Source organism: Lissotriton helveticus, chromosome 3_2 (genome assembly GCF_964261635.1).
Source record: "Lissotriton helveticus chromosome 3_2, aLisHel1.1, whole genome shotgun sequence".
Classification (NCBI taxonomy): Eukaryota; Metazoa; Chordata; class Amphibia; order Caudata; family Salamandridae; genus Lissotriton; species Lissotriton helveticus.
Window position 1 is genome coordinate 397,745,464 of NC_136062.1, and position 20,128 is coordinate 397,765,591.

Here is a 20,128-nt window from a genome sequence, read left to right on the forward strand (position 1 = left end):
GTCACAATGAGTGATGCAAACTGCCACAAAATCTTGAAATCGGATTTCCTGTCCAGCGCAAATTTTGATTTACACTGGAATGTAGCAGGTCTTACTGCAGTTTTCATACAAAGGGGACCACCCGTAACGCAGCGATATTAAAGTAGGAGCAGCTCTCACTAGTGGTATGATCATTTCGGGGCAGCAATAACTTAAGTGACCTCATATACCTCCCAACTCGCCGTCCTTTGAGTGGTGTCACCCTTCTTTGACTCATCTTCACCCTCCAAACAAGAAACATGTAATCCATCACCATGAATGAACCCACCAGAGCCATGCAAAAAGGTGATATCCATTGACTTCAAAGATATCCCTCCAGAAACACTATCTCACCCTCCATGAAGACTTAAACAGGTGAATGGTATGGCCTTAATGCAATGGCAGCTTAATGGACTCTACTTTTAATGCAGTGATATTACACTAGTACTGCAGTCACTGTAGCAGCATGACTATGGGAGCAGCTTCACCGCAGTTTCATGACAATGCGATTCAGTGGGTGGGTGGGATGAGATCATAATTTAGATCAGGGAGGGCATCATGGTGGGGGCAGGGCCCGGCCGGGAATTCAGGAATCAAAGTAAAAAATGTAATATGTAGCCCGGCACCACCAAAGATCATGGTCCTAAAGACAAATGACAGGGCTGGGACAAATTAACATGCAGCTGAAATGGAAGATAAACCTGTTGTAGTGCGCACCTTGGAAACAAGCTAAGAAGTTGAAAAGACACACCAAGTGGAAAGGTTTGTACAGAGCACACAAAGCGAATTTACGGCCATTCACCTGTGGAGAGGGAAAGTGCTGTTTTAAACTATATACAAGCCCATTAGGGTTCCCGAGTTCCTTCTCCATGCAGACACTCCTTTCTTTGACGCACATTGGTGTTCTTGGTTCGGGCACTTACAGAGAAGTGTAATGTCAATTAGATAAAAAAGGTGACCTCAAGTTATGATATTCAGTTTGGGGCCACCAGGAATGGGGGGGTCCATTGAGTGAGGAGGGAGCCAGGGAGGTGGATTGTTGCAGAATGTAAGCCAGGCAAGCCTAAAAATGGAATGAGGAATGGTTGAAGGTCTGGGTCTCAGCAGCTGACGAGTGGTGAGGACAGCAGGAGGTGAGGCTGAAGCAAGTGGGGAGAAGAGACCCTTACTTGTACAGTATGCCACAGCATTAGGTCTCTGCTGAAAGCTGGTGCTTCAGCCAGTACTGACGGCTAGCAATAAAATGAAGGATCAGTGGCCTCTGGAGTCCTAGCACAGAGGAGAGTGCAGTTGCCTAGGTATATGCCCAGTCTGAGATTGGATACCATGTTTCCTGGTGGGACTTCACAAGCATAGTGAGCACTGCATGTGCGGCAAACAGGCCTGGTCTGGTCTTGCAGGCCTTTACACACTGAGGCACTGTAGAAAAAGAATGAACACAGCGAGGGTCAGGGTCCACTTTAGCCCTTTTTTTTAATAACAATGGGGAGCATTTGATTTAGACAACAGCCTAGCAGGGCCAACATTGCTCAACTGTCTGAGTTAAGAATATTTCCTCTCTGGGGCGTAACACAGGCCCCTGCAGCTCCCTTGTGGTGTGCTCTCACCCCACCCTTCAGGGGAACCCTATTCAGCCCAGAGCTTATGAATTTTTGGGAGATATCTTAGACTTGGGCCTGTTACCACATTCTGCGGGGGGGTATCATTTTGCGTTACGCCACTATTTCTTCTCTGTGTGTTTGAGGCACGAGGGCCAGTTCAATGATGGAACCACATAGAGGGCACTGAAATACTTCTGCTGCAAGATCTTCCTTTCTCCTCAGGGATGACTGACAGCAGGCGCAACCCATCTAGAGAAAGGCAGCTTTTCAGCATGTACATAAATTCACCAGAATGACAGGCGTATCAGAAACGACATCACAAACAACGTCACACACCATTTGACCTTTACTTTCACTCACACCTACACATATACACATATACACACATTCACACAAACACATTGTCTCTCATATAAACACTTTCATCCACAAACACACAAACAACATACATTTAAAAGCATTTTCTATTTACCTCCTTTGCCATGGAGGGTCATATTCGAGCTATTTCTACTACATTTATATTATTCACTATTAGTGCAATACAAAATTGACACAAAACAAAGGTGCATGGAGTCATTCTCCAGTAGACTGGAAAGTCTCCTCTGGAGCTCTCAGCCCTGCCCTGGCCCATGGCCGGTAGGACATTGTGTCCTCATTTGCAGGTTCCACCGTTATTTTGTGAAGCTGCTTCTGGATGAAGATATTTCCTGTGGTGTCAAGTGTGGGGTCCTTCTGTGAACTGTTCCTGGCCCCCCTCTATGGGCCTCATGAGGATTGTCTGGTGACGTCTTGTCCTTCATTGGTGATCTGGCATAAATTGACGAGGTGCTCATTTCTCGTCTCACGACATTGGTACAGCTGGATTCTTTTAGCAGTAATTCAACTGATGATTGAGGCACAGTGCTCCCCTTTATTACTAGGCTGTAAAATATATTATTTGAAGAATGGTTTAGGTTGAGGAACTTGTGTCCGAAAGGAAGATCTGGAATTACATCTTTTACTGCTACTAAGAAGGATGTTTCAGTTCGCAGAACTTAGTCAGTCTTTAAGTAATCTGCACAGTGGGTCGTCTTCAGTAGACAATAAAGGCTGTGGTGGTCCTATGCTGTATGCGCTGTGAGGACTTGTGTAAAACACGTTGGCGCTGTAAGATGACCCTTGAAACACTGGTGAGAAATGTATGCTGATTATCCTCTCCCTTTAAGTACACTCCAAGACTTTGCAACTGCCAGATCTTGGATTTTTGTATTGACAACACATTGATGGAGTAAGAGGGGAGAATTTGTAGCATGGTACCATGAATTAAAGATTTTTTGACTACACCCATTCTCCAGAGAGGTGAAATGGGACTCCTCTTTGTTGAGAGTGTGAAAGACGTAGTGGCCATCTTACTTGAGAAGGAAAAGGCTCTGCCTTTGTCCACCAAAGGAGAAACTGTTAGACCCAAACAGAGCTGGGACTGTGGTAAAATGTGAAGGTTCTCAGTGTTGCAGTGAAAATGATGTCCCAATATATTCCCAGTATTCTGAGAGAGGGGCCTGGAAAACTATCGGAGCTCCTGTGACTGCTTCCTGGCAAAGAAATCTCAGTTTCACAATTCGATTAAGTCCATAAAGTTTTTATTGGAAAAATGAACTATCTGTGCATGTCAGAGATTACTGACAGAGGATGCAACTTACATCAACAACATTCGCAAATGGCAATCTGAAACCTTGCCAACTATGCCCCCAGCAGCCCCCGTTTTCCAGTCTCCAGGGGCCCCATCAGCGCTGTTGCGCACACAGGCAGCACTAATCTCTCTCGCCAGCGTGGTTACAGCAGTGAGTTGCCTCATAAATATCCTATTTCATAAATTAAATAGTGCGTGCCGTGTGCGGTTGGTGCAGGTGACCTGAGCTTCCAGGCCCTGCAGCAAGGGGGTTGAAGGCAGCTCCCTCAAGGCCAGAGACAATTTGCATATTTACATACCTTTGTAAACTGGTTAGAGAGGCTTACTTTTTTTCTGGTTCCAGTACACCCTAGTCCCCCACTCTGCGTATTCCTTACATTTGAAATTTACATTTACAGCTATAGTGTGACAGTATTTCATGAAAAGGAATATAAAGTAGGGTTGCCAAAAGAAAAATGCCAGACTATTTCTCTTGACTTTTTCACTATACTGAGTTATATCTTGTGTACTTCTCATGTATATTGTCAGTCAAGTTTTTATGGAATTGCAGGTTTGGGTTTGTCTTTTAAAGTTTCACGTTACTGTCCATTAATGTCAATTCTATTTCAGACCCTTCATAGTTGTTCTTTGTTCTTCAGCCATAGTGTTCCTGAGACAATAGGATCGCTCACTGGCATTGTTCTGATTGCTGCCTCAGTTAAATATTCTGCTTTTGAGAATATTGTTACAAATGGCATTGCTTGTATGTTAAGAGTGTTTCCCACTTTCTCATTAGAACGTAGAGAGACAATGTAGAGGCATTTCATTTAAATGTTGGAGGTTTCAAATCGTAATATACTAGATTTCTGGGTGGTAGGGCAAAGTGGTAGGTGGTTGGCCGGGCCGCCTGGGGGGAGCCCTCCTTGTGCTTTGCAGGGGGGCCCCTTCAAGTTGTGTTACGCCACTGGGGTCTGCTGACAAATCCCAGAGATCTAATATATAATAATACTACTTCTTAGCAAGGGGAGGGAGGTTTGGTTCTAGTTTGTTTTCATGATGACATCTCCCATTATGATTTAAGGACTAGCTGCTATGTTGACTGTATTTGTATTATGTATATTCCTGCTTGTTCTGGCATTTTTTCTGCATTCTAGAACACATTAGTTTAAATAAATATTTTAAACTGTTTTGTGTCTCTGTCAGATCTTATTGTGGACAGCTACAAGAGTGCGAGCAAAAGGGTGTGTCATGCAACCAAGAGTCCTAGGAGATTTGGCAGTGTTGTGTTCTGAGGTGACTAATCACTTGTTCCTCTGTGAGTGAGGAGGAGGGAAAGTGAGTCACTATATCATGTCGGTCCTTGGGTACATGGGTACTAAGGTAGTAGGATGACTAAGTCCCTATGGACTAAGGTCCCATAATCCTACGCACAGGTCTGTTCTTGGGCAGAATACCTGCAACATTGTCCAAACATAGATAGAGAAATAGGCAGTGGGCACATGAAATGCAGTGGCCTGCAGAAAAAAAAACTATAGCATTTTAGGGAGCTGCTGGATGCTAAAATAGGAGACAGAAATAGAAAGGTGGGACTAATAAAATTAAAAAATAAAGTGATTTGTCCACAAACTCTGACAATAAAGCACACTTACATGCAGGCAGGTGTGCACATGAAATGAGACAAAATGCTATCACTCAGAGGGCTATAGAACCAATTCTTGACATACCTTGTTATATGCTGTCATGGATGGAAACAGAATGTGAATGGCACTCAAACAGACCAAAGGCTGAAGAGAACTGACATACATTCCCTCTACGTATGTATACATTTACATGTAAAAACCATGACACATAAAAAGCTGTCAGGTGGCATCTGAATGCTATGCATAAATTATAACTGTATAAAATTGCTGTTTGCAAAACAATATACAATGCCCGATGAGTCCTTAGAGTAATTTTAAAATGCAAACCTTCTACCCCAGTATCTGTTATAGGGGAGTAAAAACAGTGTTGGGACAAAGTATCGAAAGCACTGATATTGTGGGACAGCGTATCGTGTCAAAAATATTGAGTACAAGAATATTGTGTAGACCGTTTTCTATGGATAAGAAAAGATTTACTATATATATAACTCCACATGTATGTACCTTGATGATATGTATATCTTCGAGGTATGTAGATCTAGAGTTAAGAATAGTACATTTAAACTTACCTATTTACACTTACCTTCTCGATATTCTTGTCCTCGATATTTCTGGCACGATATTCTGTCCACACGATGCTTGCGTTTCCGATATTCTGTCACTGATCCAGTAAAAACACCAACACTGTTGCCCACTACAGTAAACTGTCAGATTCTATATAACAAATTCCCTATCTACAGGTGTTAGCACAGTGTAAAAATAATACACCATTAAAGGTCGGTTGCTTATACCAAATGTTTTTCAATATAAACAAGTCTGGCCTATTGCCTTTTCTGGTGTAACTTTTTAAAATAAATAGACCAGACATATGGCATCTGGCAAAACTTTTTCCAAAGAAAATATCATTGGCTTGTTAACATAACCATCTAAGGTCTATTGTATTGAGCATCTTTCCTACTAGGCAGCCATCTGGCACACTGTCAGAAAATCATATATATCCTCCTAAGAGTGCCTAACTAGGACTATCACAGTGAAAATATATTTTACTCTCAGGTTTACTCCCACGTTTTGACAGAGAGGGTAATCAACACAAACACCCTGCATACTACGGTATTCTGTAAGATTCCATGTGACAATGCCTGTCTTCAGGCTTTAACAGAGTGCAATAATTAACCACCCCTATAGGGGAAACATCCTTTACAACGAAACTTTTACAACGCAGTGCTTTTACAACACAGGTTTTACAACGAAAACTATTACAACGCATTGCACTGGGGGGCGCTCTAGGATAGGGAATAGATTTAATTTACTATCCAACACCTTCCCTAGTGTCCACGGAGACTGGAGTTGGAATAGTAAATTAAACTATTCACTATCCAGTACCCCAAAGCGCTATGCGTTGTAAAGGTTTGCGTTGTAATACTTGCGTTGTAACAGCATGCGTGGTAAAAGCATGCATTGTAACGTCACACATCCCCCCTATAGACGTATTTGCTTTAACATGTGCTTGTCACAAGAAATGTCAGGACTACTGCGTTCTTGAAAAATCGGGTCATTAATACGGGACCATGCTGCGAAGGTCTGAAGATCGTAGAGAAAGATATTGATCGTGAGATTTCAGCAGGAGTGTTGAAATTTAAAAAGGCCCCTTCAGTATATATACCTCAATAGAAGAACAATTCAATCAATCAATCAGTCCATTTATAGAGCGCGCTACTCACCTGTGAGGGTCTCAAGGCGCTGAAAAGGGGGGGGGGGTTACTGCTGCTCGAAGAGCCAGGTCTTGAGGTGTTTCCTGAAGGCGAAATGGTCCTGGGTAGTTCTGAGGTGTGCGGGGAGGGAGTTCCATGCTTTGGCCGCCAGGTAGGAGAACGATCTTCCTCCGGCGGTGGTTCTGCGGATCCTTGGGACGGTGGCGAGGGCGAGGCTGGCCGAGTGGTGCTGACGGGTGGGCGTGTGGAATGAGAGGCGGTTGTTGAGGTATTCGGGGCCCATGTCGTGAAATGCTTTGTGTGCGTGGGTGAGGAGCCTAAAGGTGATCCTCTTGTTGATGGGGAGCCAGTGCAGGAGTTTCAGGTGGGCGAATATGTGGCTGTGGTGAGGCGTTCTGTAGGCGTTGTAGTCGTTTCTGAAGTTTGGCGGTGGTTCCTGCATATAGGGTGTTTCCGTAGTCCAGTCGGCTTGTGATGAGGGCATGGGTAACTGTCTTTCTGGTTTTGGCGGGGATCCACTGGAAGATCTTACGAAGCATACGTAGGGTGTTGAAGCATGATGACGAGACGGCGCTGACTTGCTTGGTCATCATGAGGAGGTTGTCCAGGATGAACCCGTGGTTGTGTGCGTGATCCGAGGGCGTTGGTGCGGTGCCCAGCACCGTAGGCCACCAGGAGTCATCCCAGGCGGATGGGATTGTCCGAGGATGAGGTCCTCTGTCTTGTCTGAGTTCAGTTTAAGGCGGCTGAGCTTCATCCATTCCGCAACCTCTTTCATTCCTTCCTGTAGGTTGGTTTTGGCGGTGGCTGTGTCTTTGGAGGGAGAGTATCAACTGGGTGTCGTCGGCGTAGGAGATAATGTTTATGTTGTGTTTGCGTGCGATGGCGGCGAGGGGGCTCATGTAGATATTGAAGAGGGTTGGGCTGAGCGAGGTTCCTTGGGGTACGCCGCAGATGATCTCGGTGGATTCTGAGCGGAATAGAGGGAGGCGGACTCTCTGGGTTCTTTTGGAGATTAACAGATTATCTAATTCCGGGCTTTTCCTAGGATTCCAGTGGTGCAGAAGCAGGTTATTAGGGTGCGATGGCACACGGTATCAAAGGCTGCCGAGAGGTCCAGGAGTATGAGGGCGGTTATTTCTCCCTTGTCCATCAGGGTCCTGATGTCGTCGGTGACTGCGATGAGGGCGGTTTCGGTGCTGTGGTTGGATCGAAAACCAGACTGGGAAGGGTCGAGGGATTTGTTGGCCTTGAGGAAAGTGGTCAGCTGCTTATTGACGGTCTTCTCGATGACCTTGGCTGGGAAGGGAAGAAGAGAGATGGGGCGAAAGTTCTTTAGGTCACTGGGGTCTGCCGTGGGTTTTTTCAGGAGGGCGTTGATTTCTGCATGCTTCCAGCTCTCGGGGAAGGTGGCTGATTCGAACGAGATGTTGATGATGTTCCGGAGATGGGGTGCGATGATGGTGTTGACTTTGTTGAAGATGTGATGGGGGCAAGGGTCTGAGGGGGAGCCGGAGTGGATGGAGTTCATGATGCTTATGGTCTCTTCGGAGCTGATAGGGGTTCAGGAGCTGAGGGTGGTGGTGGGGGCTGCTGGTTCAGTGGTATGCGGCGGAGTCTGGGGTGCGAAGCTGTCGTGTAGATCCGTGATCTTTCGGTGGAAGTACGTGGCGAAGGAGTTGCAGAGTTCTTGTGACGGTGTGATGTCGTTGGAGCTGGCGCTGGGGTTGGAGAGCTTTTTAGCGATGTTGAAGAGTTCCTTGCTGTTGTGGTTGTTGTTGTCTAGTCGCTCTTTGAATGATGACCTTTTGGTGGAGCGGATCAGCTGGTGGTGTTCACGGGTGGCGATCTTGAGGGCTGTCATTGTTTCTGTGGTTCATTCGTTGCGCCAGGTTTTTTTGAGGGCTCTTCAGGATTTCTTAGATCCTTTGAGGGTGTCCGTGAACCATGGGGTTTTCCTGTTGCTGGACCCGCCTGGGGGGGTCTTAAGTGGTGCGAGGTTGTCGGCACAGTTGGTGATCCACTGTGTGAGGTTGTGGGCTGCGTTGTTGACGTCGGTGATGTTGGCTGGTAAGTTCTGGTTCAGTGTAGAGAGGAGCTGGTCTGTGGTGATTTTGCTCCAGCATCTGCGGGGGGTTTGTTGTGTGCGATGGTGTTGAGTCTCCCGTTTGAAGGTGAAGTGGACGCATCTGTGGTCAGTCCAGTGTAGTCCGGAAGAGTGGCTGAAGGAGACGTTGTTGCTGGCAGAGAAGATGGGGTCGAGTGTGTGGCCAGCGATGTGGGTGGGGGTGTTCACCAGTTGCTTGAGTCCTAGGTTTGCGAGGTTGTCGAGCAGGGTGGTGGTGTTGCAGTCGTTGTTTTTCTCCAGGTGGAAGTTCATGTCCCCGAGGAGGATGTATTCTGGTAATGCTAGGGCGTGTGGGCTGATGAAGTCAGCGATGGTTTTGCTGAATTGCGCGCCTGGGCCCGGGGGTCTGTAAATGAGTGTTCCTCTGATGGTGGTCTTGGGGTCGGTGTGAATCTGGAAGTGTATGTGTCCGACGGCGAGGGGTGTGTCTTCGGTGGTGGTCGTGATGTTGATGGTGTTCCATTAGGTGATGGCGATTCCTCCTCCGGTTTGGTTGACGCGGTCCTTCCGGGCGATCTTGTAGCCGTCGGGGATGGCTATGGCGATATCTGGGGCCGAGGAAGCGTTCATCCAGGTTTCCGTGATGAAGGCGACGTCCGGTGCTGTTGTGTCCAGGAGGTCCCATAGTTCGACGGTGTGCTTGTGGACGGAGCGTGTGTTGAGGAGGATGCACTTGAGGTGGTTGTTGTTGCTGCGATGGTTATTGGGTGGTCTGCAGGTTCGGAGGCATGTGTATTTGCAAGTATGACAGGTGAAGGGTCCATGGGTCCGCTTCGGTGTGGCTTGGTAGCAGGTGGCTGTTCGTCCGGTGTTGAGGGTGTTGAGGGAGACGGAGTTGTATCTTAGTCGGGTGCTTTGGGTGCGGTGGGGGCCAGGGAACTGGCGCTGGGCGCAGTCCAGGCACGGACGGGCGCAGATGGGCTTGCTTTTGGCGATCCTTTGGCACACCAGCAGCGCGCCCACTGCGTGCGGCCCCATATCAGGGTAGGAGGGGAGGAGGGGTCAGCTGGGAGGCGGGAGGCGGGAGGGTAGGACAGCCAATGGGATCAGGGGGGCGGGGCTGCACGGGAGGCAGCAGCGGGAAAAACGAGCCCGGAGAGGCTCGCGACGGAAAAGGAACAAAAGTGGAAAATAAGTAGAAAACAGTCAACACTCACACAGGATACATAAAATGAAGGGGTGAGGGCAGGCACACGGGGGTACAGAAGGCAAGGGGCACAGGCAGTCAAGGGGGCCAGGCGGCGATTATGCAGGTGATTCTGCGCCGATCTGAGGAAGGAGGCAAAACTGGAAAAGCGGACAAGGGCAGGCGGAGCTGCAGTGGTGGGGAAGCGACCTACCCAAGGGTCAAGGGCAATTGAGCATATTTCAACCAAAATATCGACCCTGGAGGTGAACAGAGAAATCACGGAGGGTTGCCCGAATACAATATAGTCCTAACAAGAAAAGGATAAAAGATCACATTATTAAAAAGAGTGGTTTGTGAAAGATAAATTATATAAGTATGAGAAAAAATACTCCACACTACATAAGGAGGAAGACCTGCACTTCATTTCCCATGGATATAGAGGACAGGGTTAATAAATACTTTCCCTTCAATTTATAGAATGAATCAATATTTTTAACATAAATTGTTGGTCCTGAAGAAGGTGGCGCAAAATCAACAAATCACCGAAATGCTGGGTTGACAACTATTTTAACTGCTTTAATGCATGTGATGTAATATTATATATCTTGAATACAGTACATTGTTATTTAAGATCATCAAGGGAAATTTATTGAATTATAACTAAATTGGTATATTTGTGCTAAAATAATAGTTGTTTTTAATTTAGTCAAATTCATGAGTGTATAGAGCATGGAGAAAATTATATAATAAATACGATTTTTTTTACATAAGACAGTGTTCAGGTCTCTGGGTAAACAACATAACACGTTAATTAGTTATTAGGACTTACTCACCTAGGGGAGGCCACACAAATCGTATGATAGAGGTGTGTGAATATATGTTGCGACTAGGGAGCTATTATAAGTGAGTAACTTTAGTTTGTCACCCTGTCCCTTCTCGATTAGCAGTGTATCTCTCCCAATTTTGTGGGACTACTGCCTTTGCCATTGCCTATGGTAATAATTAGATGAGACCTTTGGCATTGGACATTACCTTCCAATGAAAAAATCAGGTCTACAGACAATGTTATGTTATTAGCTTATCAAAGTAGCCTACTCTGTTAAGAATAAACATTTCCACATGACAACAGTGATACAATTACAAATATGTACATAATTACAGCTGGCAAAGTGATATACACGACTTCCTAAGGGTTAGCACAAGGCAAATAAATGAAATGCCATTTATAGAGCGCCTGGGTACATCAACGGTGTGTCCCCGCCCATCAGACCATCCGGGATCGAGCAAAAGGGCAAGAGGCAACAATAAGAACTAAGACAGAGACCTAAATAGCTAAGGGCCAGATGTATGAAGCTCAAATGGGTTCGCAAACGCCGAATTTCGGCGTTTACGAACTTATTTGAGCAAAATGGTATGTATGTAGCAAATTTCAGTGGAAAATAAGGAATCGCAAATTTGAGATTCCTTATTTTGCGATTGCATTTAAGGAATCTCAAAATTTGCGATTCCTTAAATGCAATGTATGAAGGAAAAACATTTTGCTAATTGTCCCTCAGGAATTGCAAATTACCTCCAACTTCAAGTTGGTGGTAATTTGCGAATTTCTTGAAAAATGCCCATTTTTGCATTTTTCAAAGTGCCATGTGATGCACATACATGCAGGGCCGGACTGGCTACCGGGCAGTTTGGAATGCTGCTGAGCTGGGGGTGATTTCGTTCATGGAGACCTGCGTGTGCTAAACGAAATTCGTTTTGCATTAATTATTTCGAAGCACACGCAGGTCTCCCTGAACGAAATCAGCCCCCTTCGCAGTGAAATCAGCCCCCAGCTTGGCAGCTTTCTAAACTGCCCGGTAGCCAGTCCGGCACTGCATACATGCCCTTAGGGCATGTATGTGCACCACATGTGCACCCATGCTTATTTCAGGGGTGCAACAGGGTGTCCTTAGGACACCCCTGCACCCTTGAAATTATTCTCAATTTGCGATTAGCAAATTGTGAATCGCAAATTGAGAATAATTTCACATTCATTCCTATGGGCCTCCTGGCCCATAGAAATGAATGGAAAATTATTCCTTAATTGCGATTAGCAATTTGCTAATCGCAATTAAGGAATTTTAAGAAATCGCTAAAAAATAGCGAATTTCTACATACATACCATTTTGCAATTCTCAAATAGCGATTCTTTAAAAATCGCTATTTGAGAATCGCAAAAGTGTATCTTGATACATCTGGCCCTAAGTTTTTAGTTGTTTGTGAAATGCTTGTTCTGCAGAGCATGCTTTAAGCAGGGTCCGTAAGGAGGTCTTTGGCAGCCAAAAAGCTGAAAGAACGACCACCCATTCTAGCTTTCTGGAATCTGGGAACTTTCGCCTGCAAAGTTCTGCATGACCTAAGGGTGCGAGATGGAAGGTAATGTGTGATCAGAGATCAAAGGTAGCTGGGTCTGCTGTTCTACCAGATTTTGTGGCAGTAACACATTGCTTTAAAATGACTATTTTTTTGACTGGTAGCCATTGTTAGGTATTGAGTGCTTTCGAGGCCGAGGATCTACTAGGTCGACCTAATACCAAGCGAGCTGCTGCGTTCTGAATGCACAGGAATCTCAGCAGACTCCCTTTGTTAGCACACAGATATAGCACATTCCCTGGGTCCAGTTGTGGTCTGCCCGGGTGCATGCGCAATGGTCTTTCTAGCTGATAAAAGGTCTACCAGTTTCCTTTGCCGGCAACTTTTCTGCTTTGGTGATCATAGGAAAACTAAGGGTTATCACAATGCATCTCTTCTACCCTCAGTGTTAGTCATAGTGGATAACCATCACCAAAACCTTTGCCTACAGTGGTAGCCTGGTTCTGTGTAACAAAATACCGTTGTGGTTCTGTGTAACAAAATTCCTGCTGATTTTTAACGCAATGCAATAATAATCAACCATGAAAGTCCTATTGGCTTTAATGATTGTTTTTACTACAAATACAGCAGCTCTGTATGCATATGGTATATGGTTTATGCATATGGTATATGGTTTACCATTTCCTAATTAACAGACCAGGCTTACAGCTTGTTACCATACGCGTTCAAGCGTAGCTTTCATTCAAGGCAACCCATTGCAAACAGTCATACAATGTTAAATACAATGTTAAATATGTACAAAATTAGCGTTGTAAAGCAGTTTGCTCCCTCCTAAGTGGGCATACCAAGGATTTGAGAAGGGTTCTTAGAGTGTGGATTTTCTACCCCTAGAGTTTGTTAGTGCGGGCAATCAACACAAAATCCCTTGCCTACGACGGTGATATGTGAGATTCTTTAACAGAAAATACCAGTGTAGAGTTATTAGTGTATTAGCAATCAGCTCTTATTTGTCTATTGATTTTAACATTTGCTTCTTCAAAATAAATAATTTAGGCCTACTTTCTTTATCAAAACCTATGATAACAGATCAGACCTCTAGCATATGCCAAACTGGCTTATTACCATAAATTAACTCGTTCCGGGCCTCCAGCATTGAGCATAAATTTCCAACAAGGCCTACTTTGCAATGGGTGCACTGTTTTTCAGGGGAAGCACAGAACTTCTGCCCAATCAAATGCAGAGGTCGAGAAAATAAACATGTAAGAGGAGACAAGTCCTCTCTTCAGTAGTGCATCCTACAGCTTTTTTCCTACTAATCACATAAAGTTATGTAATAGCTGAAGCACTGTCGAGCAAGCCCCAAAAAGTACCATATATTTTTCAAAGATCTCTCTTCACAGATCACCATCACAGTTTCAAAAACGTCCTATGGTGGCCTCTTTTAAAATTAGTTTTCCCCAAAGTTTTATGGAAGAGAGCTGGGTTTTGCCTTATTTTGCACCCAGAAGTTCTACCTATTGCATTTTTAACCGTGCGGGTTGTGGGCCGCATACAGTGTGATATTGTCGCACAGTTTCTCGCAGACTGTAGGGCAAGCTGCTCTGCACACGCGTGTCCTGATGACAACACGTGCTACGATCTTTCCTACAACAATAACACGGATACAGCAGGCAGCCGGCCCGATTTCCTCTTCAGCCTGAGGCGCTGCGCCATTTGCATAAAAGTGAGATTCTTATACGCCAGCCTTCCCCTCCTTTGCTCCAACAGGGAAATGCAAATGATGTACTTTATGCATATTAGTTGTGCAACTTTGCTTTGGGAGTTGGCTATTTACTTTGGCGCGCCTTAATTAGGTGTTCGCGCTCAATTGGCTTTTATTGTTTTAACGCGGTCCATTTGCGCGAGCAGAATTTGCACTGATCGTTCCAAACTCAGCATTGTGCTCTGGCACGTGCGGTCCGGATACAGAGGAGAGGATGCACGTCACAGGGGGCCGCAGTGTCCCCCGCATCTCACAGATACTCATAGGCTTTGGGCTGACTGGGCGCCCCCCTGAAGGCCGGGGGTCTTCCTGGGCCGCCTGCAGACAGCAGAGGAGCTTCCATTGGTGCAGCAGGTGCACTGGCACCGGGTCCGAGAGGCCTCAGGCAACCTCTGAGGCCTGATTATTTCTGTATTTCACAGTTGAACTGAAGGGCCCTCTGAGTAGTTGAAGATTACCAAACAGGCAACGGCGTATAGACCCCACTCCTTTTAGGGGCCCCGCCACAGCGGATCAAAAAAATATTGATTCCATCTTGAAAGAAAGTTACAATCAAGCTTTCTTTAAACTGTTTCCAAAAGAGAGAAAATTATGAATGAACTCAAAGAAAAAGCCCCTCTAGAGAGAATACTGTATTACAATTGTTGGCTGGTAACATTAAAAACGTATTAGTAGATAACTTGCGAGGGGGGCCACGAAATTCAGACTGTCTAGGGGCACTACAGGGTTTAGTCCGGCACTTCCTCTGAGGCCTGATTATTGCTGTATTTCACAGTATAGACAGAGGCCAGGGGGACTTTTCTTCCTTGCACCAGTGCCAATGACACACTGGCTAAGCCACTATGCCCAGGCCTGCATTACGCCGATGGGGGCGGCATCTGGAGTCGGGTATGTGCAGGGCCGGACTGGCTGTAGCGGTGCGCCGCACGGGTGGGGCGCCGGTTTCGAGCCCCTGGGGGCCGGTTTTGTTACAGGGCCGTTTTTGCAGCATAGCTGCATAATCGGCCCTGTAACAAAATCGTCCCAAAACCGTCCCCGGCAGAGAGCTCGGCGGCACCCACAACCCCTGAGGGAGGGAGGGGGGCCTGCTGACCTCTTTTCCTGGGCCGGTTTTTGTTCCCAGTCCGGCCCTGGGTATGTGATCTGTGCCGCATCCCTTATTCACCAAGCAATGATGCCAAATTGCCTTCCCTTGCATCATGCATGCGGAGCCGGACTGGCTGTAGTGGGCACCGTGCATTTCCCCAGTGGGTCGCCAGGGTGGGGGCTGGATTTGGACCCCTGGGAGGCAGTTTTTGTAACAGATGGCCGTTTTTGCAGCATAGCTGCAATATCACTCCCCTGTAACAAAGTGATTCTTTCCACTAGCACCCCCACCGGCCCTGCCTGCATGTAAGGTATCTAGTGCGTGCGCAGAACTATGCGTACACATAGCTCAGGAGTACTGACCCCTTGTGTTCAGTGCCAAGCAAATTTAACTCAATTAAAATCAGTACAAATTATTGATAACATAGCCATGTGCCCGGCTGGGATATTTATTTGTGAGCTGGGGGAGTAGCTGATAAACTTATATAGCCCTCCTCACTTAGAACTAAACTAGTGACCAATGTGGCCCTTCGTAGGATAGCCCCGCTCACCCTACATTTATCCATCTATTCAGAGATCTTCCCACTCCTCCATCCACATTACATTCATCCTTCCTATCCCCATTCGACACCCCGTACACACATTTATCCCTCCTATCATCTATCCACCCACCATTCTATCCAATACCATTCCATTAACCAGTCGACCCATCCAGCCTTACATTACCTCCTCGTCCCTCTTGCTGTGTTGAATCACATATTAAGGCCTCTACGCCACCTTTCACAACTTCCTTCCAATGTATAAACTTCCCTCCCCCCTCCTTACTTCCTGTTTCGTTTCTTTTTTGTGAGCACCCTATGGGCAGGTGCAGTGCACGTGATCCAGTGTTTTTAGCAGCTCCTTTACCACCATTTATGCCTGTAGGTTTAGGGGCTACACAGTCCTGTATCCTGACTTGAGGGGCAACTATATCTTTACTGTGTGAGCTAGCATACGGTAGCCAGGGCCAGGGGGGAACAATTTGTTGCTCGCCTGCCTGCGGTGCAGCAGGGTATGGTATTTATTACTTCCTTCTCATCTTTCGCTGCCTCTTATCTGGTACTTGTTAGACGGGGACCCTGAGGGTCGGCCGGATACTGAGGGAGAGATCCCCGAGGGGGACCGTCTCCGGTGATCGTACAGACAAGTTACCTCCCTCCCCACAAACAGGCACCACACCAAGTCGAGTTCAAGGCTTTATATAAGGTTCTTAAGGCAAGGATATCAGCGATACAGGATATCTCGGACCCGGGGGTCCTCTCACTTCTAGTCTCTGTAGGGAAAGGGGGTAGCGGGACAGTCTTGGTACCGGATCGGTACAGGTAGTGGTAAGGGGCGAGCTCACAATCCTCGAGCTGGAGGGTCTGTGGATCGGGCCGCGGCAGCGCCAGCAGGCCAAGATGGTAGTCTCACAAGGCAGAGGGCCGCGGCAGCGCCAGCAGGCCAAGTCGATGGTTTCACGAGGCAGAGGGCCGCGGCAGCGCCAGCAGGCCAAGATGGTTTCACTAGGCAGAGGGCCGCGGCAGCGCCAGCAGGCCAAGACGATGGTTTCACGAGGCAGAGGGCCGCGGCAGCGCCAGCAGGCCAAGATGGTAGTCTCACAAGGCAGAGGGCCGCGGCAGCGCCAGCAGGCCAAGTCGATGGTTTCACGAGGCAGAGGGCCGCGGCAGCGCCAGCAGGCCAAGATGGTTTCACTAGGCAGAGGGCCGCGGCAGCGCCAGCAGGCCAGTCACGGATGAGTTCTTCTCGGGTCTCTCGACTCCAGGATACAACTGCCTTCCTGGTCTGGCACTGCCCCAGTTATAGGTCTGGTCCCCTTTGATGTCCGGACCCTCGCGCCTGGGGGCCGGGAGGTCCGGGATGAGGGAGTCCAGACACCCAGCAGGGGGGTGGAGCCAGCGCCCAGGGCGGCCGGGGGTGATCGACACCTGGCGGAGGGGAGCCGTTGACGATTCCTTCTCCCATTGATTTGCCAAGTGGTCACTCTGCCTCCTGGGGGGAGGTTGGTGCCCCGATGTCGGGGCCGGCCGGGCCCAGGGTTAGGGTCGAGTTGAGGCCACGCGGCCTCGTGCTGCAGTGCCCCAAGATGGCGGCCGGTTCGATGTCGTGGTGTGGATGGTGACCCGGGCCAGCTGGGTCCGGGGCTGGTGTCTTGTAGTGGAGGGATTGCAGGGTACTTCGGGTGGTCGTTTAGGGACTCTGGCTGGGGATGCAGGGAGAGCCAGGGTCCAGGTCCTACTGCGGGGAGGGGGGGCAGCCCGACCATGCGGCCTGTCCAACATGCGTCCCCCCCAGCTGAAGGCGGGGAGAGTCAGCCATCTTCCTGGGGACTCTCCTCGCTGAGGCGGAAAAAGCGTGACAGGCCGTCGGCGTTGGCGTGGTCCTGGCCTGGACGATGTTCCACCGTGAAGTCCATCCCCTGCAGGGAGATGGACCAGCGCAACAGCTTCGGGTTTTCCCCCCGCATTTGCATCAGCCATTACAGGGGTCGGTGGTCTGTTTGCACCCGGAAGTGGGTGCCGAAGAGGTATGGCCGGAGCTTCTTGAGTGCCCAGACTACGGCGAAGGCCTCTCTCTCAATGGTGCTCCAGCGCTGTTCTCGGGGCAAGAGGCGTCTGCTGATGAAGACCACCGGATGGTCGACCCCTTCGGCGTTGAGTTGGGAGAGGACGGCCCCCACACCATGATCGGAGGCGTCCGTCTGCACAATGAATTCCCGGCTGTAGTCGGGAGCCTGGAGCACGGGGGCCGTGCACATGGCGGTCTTTAGTTTCTCGAAGGCCGATTGGCAGTCCAGGGTCCAGTTGACGGTTTTGGGGCCCTTTTTGGAGGTGAGCTCTGTGAGGGGCCCCGCGATGCTGCCATAGTCCTTCACGAACCGCCGGTAGTATCCGGTGAGCCCCAGGAAGGCCCGGACCTCCGTTTGGGTCGTAGGGGGTTGCCAGGCCTGGATGGCAGCAATCTTGAGTTGGAGAGGAGCCACTAGCCCGCTTCCCACTTGGTGTCCCAGGTAGGTCACGGACCCTTGGCCAACCTGGCACTTGCTGGCCTTGATGGTGAGCCCGGCTTGCTGGAGGGCGTGTAGAACCTCCCGCAGGTGGCGGAGGTGGTCGGTCCACTGGTGGCTGTACACAGCAATGTCGTCCAGGTAGGCGGCGCTGAAGTCTTCCAGGCCCGCCAGTACCTGGTTTACCAGCCGTTGGAACGTGGCCGGGGCGTTTTTCATGCCGAAGGGCATGACTTTAAAGTGGTAGTGCCCGTCTGGGGTAGAGAAGGCGGATCGTTCTTGGGCCCGAGGGGTGAGGCCGATCTGCCAGTAGCCCGCTGTTAGGTCGAAGATGCTCAGGTAGCGGGCGGCCCCCATCCGGTCAATTAGCTCGTCGGCCCGGGGGATGGGATGAGCGTCGGTCCTGGTAACTGCATTCAGCCCCCGATAGTCCACGCAGAACCGGAGCTCAGGGGCAACGCCCGGGGCGGCCGCCTTGGGAACCAGGACGACTGGGCTTGCCCAGGGGCTGTCTGAGGGTTCGATCACTCCCAGGGTCAGCATTTTGGACACCTCGGTCTGGATGCAGGCTCGTACCCGGTCTGGTACGCGGTATGCCCGGTGTCGGATAGGAGGGCTGTCCCCGGTGTCCACATCGTGGAGGCACCAGGGGGTGACTCCGGGGGTGAGGGAGAACAGGGAGGCGAACCGCCTCAGGAGCGCTTGGCAGTCTTGGCGTTGCTCCGGGGACAGGGCCTCGGAGAGCTGGACCCCTTCCACTGAGCCATCCTGCTCGAAGGCCCTCAGTAAGTCCGGAAGGGGTTCGGAGTCTTCTTCTGTCCCATTATCGGTAGCCATCAGGAGGCTGAGCTCGGATCGCACAAAATGGGGTTTTAGCCTGTTGGCATGGAGGACCCGTAGGGGGTTCCGGGCAGTCTCCATGTCGATTAAATAGGTGACGGGCCCTTTGCGTTCGATTACCTTGAAGGGCCCGGACCATCGGTCTTGGAGTGCACAGGGTTCAACCGGGGACATCACCCAGACCTGTTGTCCCGGTTCGAACTCAATGGAGGACGCGTGCTGATCGTACCACCTCTTCATGTCCTCCTGACTGGCCTCGAGATTGGCTTTGGCGGTGTCTCGGAACTGCCGGGTCTGGTTGCGGAGAGCCAGGAGGTACCTGTAGATGTCCGGGGGAGTTTTCTGGGGAGGCTGCTCCCAACCTTCCTTGACTAGGCTGAGGGGGCCCCGGACGGGGTGCCCGTACAGGAGTTCAAATGGGCTGAAGCCGAGGGACTTCTGCGGGACCTCCCGATAGGCAAACAGGAGGCAGGGAAGTAGCACGTCCCACTGGCGTCGAAGGGGTTCTTCTAGGCCCATAATCATCCCCTTGAGGGTGCGGTTGAACCTCTCGACCAGTCCGTTTCCTTGCGGGTGATAGGGGGTCGTGAATTTGTAGGTGACCCCGCATTGTTGCCAAAGAGACTTCATATATCTGGAGATAAAGTTCGTGCCCCTGTCACTGACGACCTCCCGGGGGAACCCCACCCGGGAGAAGATCCCCATCAGGGCCCGGCCCACCACGGGGGCCGTCACCGTCCGAAGAGGGATGGCCTCGGGATAGCGAGTGGCGTGGTCTACGAGGACCAGGATGAACCGGTGTCCTTGGGCTGTTCGAGGGTCGAGGGGCCCCACAATGTCTATTCCCACTCGTTCAAACGGGGTGGTGACGACAGGAAAGGGTTGCAATGGTGCTTTGATTTTTCGGCCACTTTTTCCGCTGGCCTGGCAGGTGGGGCAGGCCTTGCAGTGGTTGGTGACATCCTTTCGCATGTGGGGCCAGAAAAAATGGGTCACCAGGCGGTCGTAGGTTTTATCCTGCCCCAGGTGTCCGGCAAGGGGGACATCGTGGGCTAAGTTCAGGAGGAAGTCTCGGAAGCGAAGGGGCACCACCAGCACCCGACTGGCCCCTAGTTCCGCCACTTTCTGCTCGCTGTAGAGCAGGTCTTGGTCCCAGTAGATCCAGTGGG